Genomic DNA, 12835 nt, shown 5'->3' with positions numbered 1-12835 from the left:
TCTCAATTATATACACACATTTCACATATCTATAGATAAGTGTTTTTAAGTATTTATAAAACTGCTATACAAATGTATTACATATAGAGAACAGATAATATTTCACTAAATCAACTATTTCAGATGTTTCAGCACAACTGTGTCCAGACAGAAACAGAATATCAGTATGACAAAAATAACGAAATAAAATAAAATGCCCGCGTTTCTCCGTCCACGTCTTTAATCATTCGTCATTCATTCATCCTCTAACATGTTCTTCTATTAAATCATATGATCCACAGCTGGTACACGCTCACCCTAGCACCATATCCCTGCATGATTGCAGGCATGCACACACACACACAAACACACTGATCTTTCCGACCCCCTCCAGGCCCGGCGCCACCCAAGGGGGGGGGTGGCCTGGTCCGAGGCTGACAGCGGGGCCTCTTCCCCTGGGTGGGCTCTCCCCCAGCCCCCCCCCCCCCCCCTCATCCATCACACAGCTCTAGACTGCTGCATCACCCTGCTGCTCTCTGTCTAATTACACTAATGTATTGGTGGGTAAAGTGCATTTGAAAAGATTAGACAGGGACAAGAGGCTTGGTACTGTGGGACAAGAGGCTTGGTACTGTGGGACAAGAGGCTTGGTACTGTGGAACAAGAGGCTTGGTACTGTGAACAAGAGGCTTGGTACTGTGGGACAAGAGGCTTGGTACTGTGGGACAAGAGGCTTGGTACTGTGGGACAAGAGGCTTGGTACTGTGGGACAAGAGGCTTGGTACTGTGAACAAGAGGCTTGGTACTGTGGGACAAGAGGCTTGGTACTGTGGGACAAGAGGCTTGGTACTGTGGGACAAGAGGCTTGGTACTGTGGGACAAGAGGCTTGGTACTGTGAACAAGAGGCTTGGTACTGTGGGACAAGAGGCTTGGTACTGTGGGACAAGAGGCTTGGTACTGTGAACAAGAGGCTTGGTACTGTGAACAAGAGGCTTGGTACTGTGGAACAAGAGGCTTGGTACTGTGAACAAGAGGCTTGGTACTGTGAACAAGAGGCTTGGTACTGTGGAACAAGAGGCTTGGTACTGTGGAACAAGAGGCTTGGTACTGTGAACAAGAGGCTTGGTACTGTGGAACAAGAGGCTTGGTACTGTGGAACAAGAGGCTTGGTACTGTGGGACAAGAGGCTTGGTACTGTGAACAAGAGGCTTGGTACTGTGGGACAAGAGGCTTGGTACTGTGGAACAAGAGGCTTGGTACTGTGAACAAGAGGCTTGGTACTGTGGAACATGGAACACGCTTCAAGCTCAGTTTGACACAATTTCAAAGCTTTTTCATGTCAGGTGGAAGTCGATTGACCACTAATTTCACCCCAAAAATGAGTGAAAAACAGTGATTAGGATAAAGGTCTGTGTGGCTGGCTTGAAAAGTCACTAGACACCTTGGTTTGAAGCTATATTTATAATGTAAATATATGTTTGTGTATCCAAGAGCTTACATGGTTTTGGATTTCGTCAGCTCAATTCAAAATATTTTAAGGTTATTTTTAGGGACAAATGCAATCAATTCATTCATCCATCCTTGATGTAGTTATTAGTGACAAGGTGAGACATTCTGAACCTGGAGCGCAAAATGAGCCGACACAGACGATGTATGGACCAGCCAAAACCAGGGCCAACAGTGCGTGTGTGCGTTTGTGTGTGTGTGTGACTGTGTGCGTACAGTGCACAATGAAAAACAGAATGTGTGTGTCAGGAGGACAAAAATAGAAATAGAAAAATTAAGTACTTTTAGATTAACAATGCAGAAGAAATGCAGAGGAGATGGAGGGAATAGCGGGAGGGAAAGGCCCACAAAGAAGTGAGAGAGTGAGTGAGAAAGAAAGAAAAATAAAGGGGTGTGATGTGAAAAAGAAAGGGAGGAGTGTAAAAAGTTATATAGCGAGAAGTAAAACTGATTAATTTTGTGTGTATTGGTATTTGATTTCACATGGCCTATACAGTTCAGTATGTGTGTTTGTTGCTGTAAACCACTGTGCCACTTGTTGAATTTGTGAATAATCTTGCCCAAGCAAGACACACATTGTGGTACCAGGTATGCAAAACACACACACGCATGCACAATACAACTCCAATGTTATCTGTACTTCATGTGAATACAGTGGTCGTTCACATTTCTGAGGTGCAACAAATCCAGGATGAAGCACAAAGACTAATAAAAAAAACTTATTTTGTCATTCAATATTTTTAACATCACAACATAAAAGCATTAAAATAAGGACAAAATACATAAATGGGGTAAGAAGACATGACGTCAACACCAACAATAACAAAATACTGTGTGATATTTGTTTTTCACTTTTATCGATCCTGGGAAGATTGGCATGTTCTGTAGCAACGCCCTGCTTCACATTCACACAGCTAACCTAACTGACAGCCAGAGTCTGCCCAGCAGCTGCCTGTGGGTTAGTGCCTTGCTCAGCAGCACCTCAGTATCAGCACCTGTTTGTGAATCTTTTTCTTCTAAAAACCTGTGTTCCATTTAGCCACGTTTACCAGGAGCCTACTCCCTCAGTGACGTGACAGCTTTATGACATAACTTTACAGTCACCTGTGTGTGTGTGTGTGTGTGTGTGTGTGTGTGTGTGTGTGTGTGTGTGTGTGTTTTCTCTCACAGATATCACCAGAGACAGATTCCTGGTATTCAACAGACCCTGAGGAAAAGACCAGTTTAGTCCTCCTGCACAAAGGCACATGCTCCCACGTGTGTGTGTGTGTGTGTGTGTGTGTGTGTGTGCACGCGCGCACACACGCACACACACACACACACACACACACACGTCAGAGAACATAACATAGCCTACTGGAACTTGCAGTTTTTGAACTTTTAAACACAAAGCCAGACGGACGTCTAGAGTTAAATATGAGTTTTGTGCCAAGAAGAGAAAAAATGTACTCAATAGACAAAACTAGGTCGAAACCTAGCTATGGCCAGCTGGGAAGCAACCACCCCGGCTTGCGCTGCGGGGGACGGGAGTTACGCTACGGGCCTGGTCTATTTTGCATTGGTTTTTGAACATTAGTAATATATAATTTTGGTGAAATGACCTATGTCTTAACCTGTTGGTAGAGAAGTCGAAAAGAACATGTGAAAGGATAGAGAAATAGCCATTTTAATAGGTAAGCACATCAGTAAACGATGTGTCATATTAATGTAGGCAGAAAAGGAATTTTTGATGGCACAGGGGTTTTCTGGTCTAAACACATTTTTGTTCTTTCAGTAAAACAGGTTGAAAACTGTTGCTCTTAATATTGTTGGGCGTGCGACGCCTGAAATGTTTCTGTATGTGGCCCACAAGGTTCTGGAATTTGTTTTGCGTCTCAAGACACTGTTTCTCATAAATAACAAGGGCAAATTCGGCCCCGGACCCCGTGCGGCGTGTGGCAACCGTGGGGGCAGGCATCCCTGGGTTGTGGCTCGATGGGGTACAGCCACGGATGGAGTGATGCAAAGTGGTGGCAAATGTTATTCCATGTAATTTATGTTAATTTCTTGTGTAGTGTCATGACGAAAGCTAAGATACAACTGGGTGAGATAAAGGCAAGGATACATTAGATACAGGGCGGATGATGTTGCCCCCATTCAGATGTATAGTAAACTTTGTAGTAAGGGTAACCCAGGTTAATTCATTTTTTGAGACACATTTACAGATGTCACTCAAAGGCCACACTCGCGTGATTTATCGACGGCTCCTGAACGCGTCATGTGCACTGAGTTGACTAGTAGAGAGAGACCCCATCTGTGATAGTATCTGTCTGCTCTCAACTCCGTTAATCTCGCTTTAATCTTCATCACAGCGGCTCATTACACGTTGTACACAACGTGCACTAGTTCTGCCCAAGCACTCAAGGGTCTCTCCTCCTTTTACCTACTCTTTCACTAATCTCACCACTGTTTACATGCTTTTCAGATCGGCTAGTCGCTAGTTAGCTACTTAGCTTAGCTCTCTCCCTCTCGGTAAGATGTGTTGTTCATTACGCATAGCATTCATGTACCGGTATATTTGCTGGAGGGGGAGAAGTCTCCCGCTAGTGTTGATGTCCAGTGTGATGGCAGAGACACTGGGAAATGTGTTTATTTGTTGCGGCGGGTGGATGGTGCTTGAAGTGGCCGGCCATACCTTGTATGTTAAAATCGTAACCAAATACCTAACCAAAACTTCAAAAAATAAATGAATGTCTTCTTTTAATGTCGATACAAAGGATCACTGGGTCGGAATGTTGAAACACGCATTTCAGAACTCGATATTTGCAAAGATTGCTGTCCCTCTTGCACAAGGAGGGAACCAGTGGCCGCAACTAAAACAAGACCAAACATACCACAGTAACGTCCTCTACTTCATCAAGAAAGGAATTCCACACAGCCAGAGCATCCCGAGTCCTTTGTATCGACATTAAACTCAGAAGTTGGTTTGTTTGTAATGTGTGGCTCATTTCTGGCTGATAAATAGTGGTTTTGTTTCAGCCCTTGGTGTTTAGCAGTAGGTGCTGTACTGCTGCAGTCTGTGTGTGTGTATGTAGGCGCGCCCGTTGTAATGACGCTGCGTCCCAAAGGTGTGCGAGGAGTCGTGTATGAGTCATTTGGACAGAGGAGAGTATAGTGGCCAGCTACTCGCGTCGTCCCCTCCTTCATGTGGGGCAGCGCCCTGGCGCCCTCTAGTGGCCGGCCTCCACTGAGACGTGACCGTGTGTGGAGTCGTGCAATAGAGTCGTGCATTGAGTGCTGGCGACAGACGGGGAAGTATAGACCAAATCAGCGGGATGTTTACATTTACTTCCGGGTACCCCTGAGGTCCACACATTATAATGGCGGTGGACGGCACAAACTGACATGTTGAAGACAAAAACAGACAAAGAAGACAAAAATGGTTCGTCCGTGTTGTGTTGTTGTTTAATATCATTCATAACAACACTTTCACTAACGTTAGTGGAGACCAGACTAGCTAATTTACCTGTTGGACCAGACTAGAGTAGACTTGAAGCTAAATTAAATTGACCTGGCGTCAGTAGCTCTGTCTGTACCAGGCTCTTTCTCGCCGAGAAGAGCCTGGTGACGCGAGGTTACTCTGTCTGTAACGTAAAAAAACAGCGAGTTTGACAGACAAACAAACTTTATTAGCTAGCTAACACTACATAAAACAAACACAGAAGAAAGGCTAGATACGTCGGACAAGCATGTTTACCAACCGTTTAACCATTTTAATTGAAAGTAGTCGGCCGAAAACAACGAGAGGGTTTGACAGCATTTATATGACAACAGGCACATTTAAACCTGCCGCCTTTCCCAAGTGGTACCCGGAAGTAAATTTGTTTACATGGTGACGTCACGGTGATTTGGTCTATAGTGGCCAGCTACTCGCGTCGCTAGCTGGCCAAACAATACACAGCAGAAAATGAAAACAAATGATTGTAGGATAGTAGGGAAGTTCAGTCCTAACACTTTGACACACTGGAGTGACTACAGGAGGTATATTTCAGAGATACTGACTGATGACTTTTCTCTTTACAAATATGGCTACTGTATGTGGGCTTTTGGAAATGAACTCGACTTGATAGGAAAAGACAGACACACACAGCCGCAGTGATTTGGAAACTGCTCCGTTAGGCAATGTATGTTAACTTATGCAAAGAAAGAAAGAAAGAAAGAAAGAAAGCATATTTGATTCTGCCTGTGTCGATATGATCTGTTCAAAAATGGGTCCTGTGATGGTTGAGTTTTGTACATGTTGAAGGGCACATAGTATAGTATAGTACTGTGAGCTGTTATCTCTGTGGGTTCGTGGGTGGGTCCTGTGGGGAGGGGAGATATGTTCTGAGTGAATCTGTTTGTGTATGTATAGGTTTTTTGGGGGGCGTCGATGTTTGTGGTTTTTCTTTCTTTGTTATGTTGAAAAATTTTAAACAATAAAAAATGGATCAGTGGAGTGGGCGGGACTTTGAAGGTCTGGAGCCAGACTTAAAGAAAGACAAAGAAAGAGAAGAATTCAAGAAAACATTTCCTTTCTGATCAACTATTTTAAACCTTTCATGACAGCCGTTTCCATTCAGTTTTCCTATGAAATGCTCTTAAGATGGGCAGCTGCATACACGCACGCACGCACGCACACACACACACACACACACACACAGACACACACACACACACACACACACACACACACACACACACACACACGAGTCCTTTGAGGGTGGGTGTAATTGAATTAAGTGCATGGTGCATCAGCTGTTCACCTGAGCTATAAGGAGCATTATTGGATAACCCTGCCTTCTCTCTGCATTTCATTCATTCATCTGATTCTCTCTCTCCCTCTGTATCTCTCTCCGTCTCTCTCACACACACACACACACACACACACACACACACACACACACCCATCTCTCTCCCACTTATTTTGTGCTAAGGAGCAGTCAAAATGTTCTTATTGCAGCTTTATATCTATGTTGAAGACTACAAACGTTGACAGTGATCCAGTATGTCGCAGTCAATGTGATGTCAGAAAATGGCATTTTGGCTGAGAAATCTGGCCTTGGAGTTTCCTAGTAGAAATGTGCTTTCTCAGCCATCTGAAATGCATGCAGCATTAGTCCACTGAGTTACCAAAGTGACAGTCTTTTCCCCTCCGTTTTGCTGGCAGCTCGCCTTCTTCTGTTCACCTTCCCCTGAAATCACTTCGTGGTTCTGTCCCCCTGGTGACGGCCCGCGTCACCGTTGCCATGCCGACCCACCCAGGTATTAATCGATGTGCCTGAATTTCCTGTTCCCCAGGGGGTTTGGGGAAGTCATTGAACGCCAAGTGTCATGCCCCACACACACACACACACACACACACACACACACACACACACACACACAGTCACATTCTAAGTGTAATTCTTGATTTTGGTGTTTTCACTGAAGGATTGCGTTTGCGCTCTCAGACTGCACTGACAAAAATTCACCGTCGCCAAGCCGACATCACCTGATGACATCACCTGCCAGCAGCCTCATCATTCCCGGCATGCCTCACGCTCCCCCTCTTTCTCATCCACTCAAGGGGCAACCTCCGCAGCTGCAAAAATGCAAGCCAATACAGAAGTGCCTTAAACCTGCATTCCTTCTAATGGCCAACAGGGGGTCACTCCACTGGCTGCAAAAAAGTCTGATTGTATGGAAGTCAATGGTAAAATTACCCTATAGACAATAAAACAGGCTGGGGCGTGATTGACAGGTCACCTGTCCAGTGATCGCGCAGCTTGCTTGGACCAATAGCAGGCTGGGCTGCAGCTCTGTGGGAGACCCCTGGTTTGGGGTTAGCTTCTTCTGGCTCAAAATAAACAAGATGGCGGTGGTCAAAATGCCGAACACGAGACTTCAATACGGAAGCCCACAAACCAATGGGTGGCATCACGGTGGCTACGTACATATTATTATACAGTGTATGCATCCAATCTCTTCACTCAACTACTGTCGTTTTCCCTATACTTTCAGCGGTCAATCCATTATATTATTATATTACCCTCCCGTATTACCCTCCTCTCTTTCTCACTCATCTCTCTTCCTTCCAACAAATATTAATCGATCTCTGCATCGGAGTGTTCATCAGCGACCTCTGACCTCTTCTGTTTTACAGGAGGATTTACACAAAGCTGCTTAATGACTCACGCTCGCCTTTCCTCACTCTGTAATGTGTTGTGTTGTGTGGGACTATATTTCATACATGTGTCTGGCCAGCATGTCTGCTGACCTTTGACCTGTTAATCCTTGCCGTGTGTTCAAGTTTTCTCTCTCACTCTCTCTCTCTCACACACAGACACACACACACACACACACACGATGACAGAGCAGAGTACGAAGAAGACAAATATGGTGAGACAGAGACAGAGATGAGTATAGCGCTCGTCTAAAACCCACATATTCAAATGAAGACGTCCCTACTGTAGGCCACACTACACTGCACCAAACACTTCCTCCTCTCGATCGCAGCCAATCACAAGCCCGGGGAGAGAAAAGGGGAAGAGAGTGAAGGACAAAGAACAACAGAACGAGAGGGAAGAAAAAAGTTTCAAATGGACAGACAGGCTTCTCTCTCTTTCTCTCCCACGTCTGAGTAGCTGCAGTGAATAAGCCTGTGTGTGTGTGTGTGTGTGTGTGTGTGTGTGTGTGTGTGTGTGTGTGTGTGTGTGTGTGTGTGTGTGAATAAGGCCCAGTCCAGCTCTCAGTTCATCATTGAGACTCAATACTTCCTGATGAACATGTTATGGTATAAGACTACTGACAGTTTGCCCCTGAGCAAGACACTTGAACCCTACCTGCTGCAGTGTGGAGCTGCTCAGTGTAAAGGCACCTACACATGAACCGTGGTAAAACAGCTCTGCGCCTGCTGTGCCGTTCTTTTCCTATAGGGGAGAGCGGCGCTTCTCAACTAGGTGGCAGCGCTACCCTTGGCATCGCGCACATCGATTTTGCCACTTTGCTGGTTGGTCAAGTCCATGATTGCAATCATGCAAAAATCCCCCAAAGTTTATCCATAGAAACGCTAGTTTCAAGAGTTGCAAAAACAGGATCTGAAGAATGATGTTTTTAACCGATAAAAATGCTTGTTCTCAGGCCATTATGCATAACGCAGCTGACTACGGGAGCTGGTTTATCCAAAAATCCAGTAGTGCAAAAGCATTTGAACTGCCTTTTGAAGTGTTTTATAAAAATCGCGTTTAAAAAAAAAACGCATTTACGTTCCAAAAGTCATAAAAGTTATTCACGTTTCTGAAGATTATCATGCAGAACCCAGATTCGCAAATTTTGTTAACCACAGACCTTATTTTATGCATTTAGGCGAAAGCCCTATGTTAAATCCCATAGACTTTTCCACTGAAGAACCCAGAAGTATACTTCCGGACTCATTCCTGCGGCTCTCTATAAACTCAACTCAACTCAACTCAACTCAACATGATCTAACGTTAATGTTGCAAAATGACACAATTTACCTTATTTAGAAATTTGAATTGTAGAGGAATATGAGATGGAAAAACGATCCTCCAATGCACCTGCACCAAACTAGCATTTCACACATGTACAGTTCAACCATCCAGGACCTGATGAAAATCCAACAGTCTCTGGACCACATTAGGTAAACAACCAAACTGTCGACACCCTGCAGAACGTTTTAGGCAACATTACTCCAGGTTTTGTCTCCGCTCCTCTGCTTGTCGCCGGGGAACGTGAAGAGACTTTCTACCCTGCGCCTCCCTTTGTCGCCCGTTGCTGGGAGCTTTGCCCTTTAACATTGTGCTAATAAAAGCCTAGTATGTGCCCCCCCCCCATCCCCCCTCCTCCTCCATCGCCTTAATGTACAGAGTAACTGGAGCTCAGCTCTGTGGATGAGTCTGAATCATTAATGAATGAAGAGTAGCTGGAGTTTAATTCAGGACTCAAACTGCTGTCAGTTTGACCCAGATAGTAAGAGGTCGGACTCAGCTCGATTAAATAAGAGAAATTAAATATAGCCTTATATGCTGGTTAGACAAGAGAGAGAGAGACAGAGAGAGAGAGAGAGAGAGAGAAAGGGGGGGGGCTACAGTACTTCTGCTGTTCTATTCCTGTAGCTTTGAAGCTGCTTGTGGGAAAGCCTCCTGCTACGGCTCTGTCCGCCCTCATGTTCCTTTATTATCTAATTATTCCCTTCACACAATAACAACAATACACACAGCACCTATGATGACACACACACACACACACACACACACACACACACACACGCACACACACACACACACACACACACACACACACACACACACACAATCAATTATAACAATACACACAGTAGCAACAATATGATTAGACACACATACAATCAATAACAACATCAATTGTTCAATGTGTTATCATTACTACTGTAATTTGCTACTGTTGTGTCAGCTAGAATTAGCTAGACATACACAATATTCTGCGGACAATAGCAACACAGACAATGGCATTACACACGGATACAATAGGAGACCAGAGCCCATGTCAAGCTGTGAGTTTATCCGCCTGTTATCACACACACAGATATACATACACAAGCACACACACACACACACACACACGCACACACAGGTAGAGATATTTTCAGAGGCATCGATACACACACACACACGGGCACACACACCCACACCCTCACACCCACACACACAAACACTGTCTGTCCGCTTTGGTTCTGCTCTGTATCTTGTCTTTCTCAGGGTCCCCGCTTCGGTGCCAAGGCCCCCTAAAGGCCCCCGACTCGGCCATCCCTTTTGTTTGCCCGTCTGGAATTCGGCTACCGGCTGAGGGGCCAGGGCGAGGGACAAAACACACGCACACGCACACACACTTTGATACACATACACTTTGATACACATACAGCATTAGATGTGAGCCCAAACACTGTCCTACCCACACGTACACACACACACACACACACACGCACATGCACTCACTCACACGACATTGGATGCAAAATCCTTCAGTTCAGCGGCAGGCTTCAGATGAGGCCCTGCACAGTCGGGCAGGTTTATCCTGCTACACACACCCCCACACCTACACACAACAACACAACATGATCCATCATCATCCAAATATGGCTCTTGTATTGTGTTCGTTTTTATCTGTGAACATCCTTTCAACATTAATATTTGTAATGTGTTGTTTGTTATATTTTGTTCTATGCTTTTTATGTGTTTGTTATATTTTGTTCTATGCTTTTTTTTGGTAAAGTGTATAGAGAGCCAAAGTGAAACGTCACTTCCTGCTTTCTCCCTGTACCAGCGCTGGAAAAAATATGAATGGCAGTGAACGGAGAATAATGTTACTTTTTGATCCCGTTTGAATTGTGCCACGGGGTGCCAACATTAATTTTGTCAATTTAAAACATAACTTTGCATGTCAAGAAAGTCGCAGTTTGTCGTCAAACTGAAACATAGGGGTTAGTTTTGCTGCTACAGGGAGAAAAGCAGGAAGTGACGTTCACTTTGCCTCTCTATTGGGATCTTGCTTCATGGTGATTCTGCACTTTAAATAATAATTTATTAATTGATTGATTGATTGATCCTCTATGTTGCTATGACAACCATATGAAGCTTTGCGATATGGTAAACATTTGATACAAGAATGTTATTTTTTAACCTACAAACAAACTTTTCACAGATGTCTGTCTGTCGAGGGGGCGGTATATTTAAATAATAAAAAGGCCATAACTAAAACACAGCTGGCCTGATTTTTAGTCAATTAATCAGTTTTTTTAGTTATTTATCAAGCCAAAATACAAAACATTTCTTCACATCTTCACAAAATTTGCTGCTTTTCTTCGTTTCATATCATTATACTGTACAATTAATACTTTTTCTGGTTGCTGGTAAGAATGAATGAATGAATGAATGAATGAATGAATAATTATTTTATTTGCGTGTCATGCCACATTGTGGCCCATCCCACATGGGATTATATGACACAGTTACACAAAATATATACATTTTCTTTTTCTTATTTTATCTATACATTTCATTCCTCCTCATCAACCAAGCCTTTTCTAAGAAAGTGGCAAATGCAAAAGTTTCATATTGGAAGAGCCGTATGAATTTTTCAGAGTCTTCCAACCACACAAATTCATTTTCTTTGTCTACCTTATTAAAAAAACTCTGCCTGATAGTATTATAGAAGGGACAATAGAATACAAAGTGTGTTTCGTTTTCAACTTCCTTAAGTTCACACAGACTGCACAGTCTATCCTCCTCAGCAGTGCCCACAAATCGGCCTGTCTCAATATGAAGGCCAAGTATGCCAGCTCTGATTTGAGCACATAGAGAGCGCTTTTTCTTAGACAGATTATACAAAACATAATTCTCTGGGTAAGACTGAGAAAGAATCACTTTGGGAACTGGTGATGAGCACTTGTCATTATTTTGGACATTTCATAGAAAAAATGTGATAATTGATCAATTAAGAAAAAAGTCAATAGATGACACGAAAACGAAGATAAATGTTTGTTGCCAACCAGCCACACATTTCAGGCATCGGCCTTCTGCAGTGTACTGTACCTGTATCTGTGTGTTTAGCTAATATTAACTTTCAGTATCCACGCTACAGCAGGTGTTTACACCAGTGTTTGCACAGCAGCACTTCAGCAGCACCGGGGACTGCTGCAGACGGAAATCAAACCAACAACTCTTCAGAGCAGTGGAGCCCTCAGACAGTTTGACTTCCCATATTGTTGTGCTCCAGACTGTGGAGAGCACAGCTGTGATTACAACAGACATGCCTGGGGAGAGCAGGGGAAGTGGGCCACAGAGATACAGTAAGGGAACGAGAGAACGAGACAAGGAGGAAAGGAGAAGAGGAGAAAGGAAGAGAGAGAGAGACAGATGGAGAGAGACAGAGAGAGGGAGAGAGAGGGGGAGATGGAGACAGAGAGAGAGGGGGAGAGAGAGAGAAGTGGGGCACAGAGCTACAGTAAAGAGAATGAGAGAACAAGATGATGAGGAAAGTGGAAGAGAGAAGAAAGGAAGACAGAGATGGAGAGAGACAGACCGAGAGAGAGAGAAAGAAAGAGAGACTAACCTCAACCCTAACGCTACACCTGGTGGGAGGAGGGAAAGTGGGGCACGGAGCTACAGTAAAGTGAATTACAGGAGCTGATAGAGAGTGTATAGCTGTAACATGCGGTGTAGAGAGAGAGAGGAGGAAAGCAGAGAGAAAAGAGACAGTTGATTGTAGCTTTGTTTATATCCAGATGTCAAGCAAAATGTGTGCACATTCTCTTAATGTTGTGGAAGATCAAATGTGAATGAGATGCGTTTC

General features: G+C 44.1%; 1 protein-coding gene across 2 annotated transcripts in view; it reads right to left on the bottom strand.

Moving 5' to 3' along the window:
* mark4b (MAP/microtubule affinity-regulating kinase 4b) overlaps positions 1-12835 on the bottom strand; it is an 84222-nt gene that overhangs the window by 31148 nt on the left and 40239 nt on the right. The gene's annotated exons all lie outside the window — the stretch shown is intronic.

The sequence above is a fragment of the Poromitra crassiceps genome (assembly GCF_964638095.1).
Source record: "Poromitra crassiceps genome assembly, chromosome: 5".
NCBI lineage: Eukaryota > Metazoa > Chordata > Actinopteri > Beryciformes > Melamphaidae > Poromitra > Poromitra crassiceps.
The sequence above is the reverse complement of the archived record's forward strand: the minus strand, read 5'-3'. Positions and strand labels throughout refer to the sequence as shown.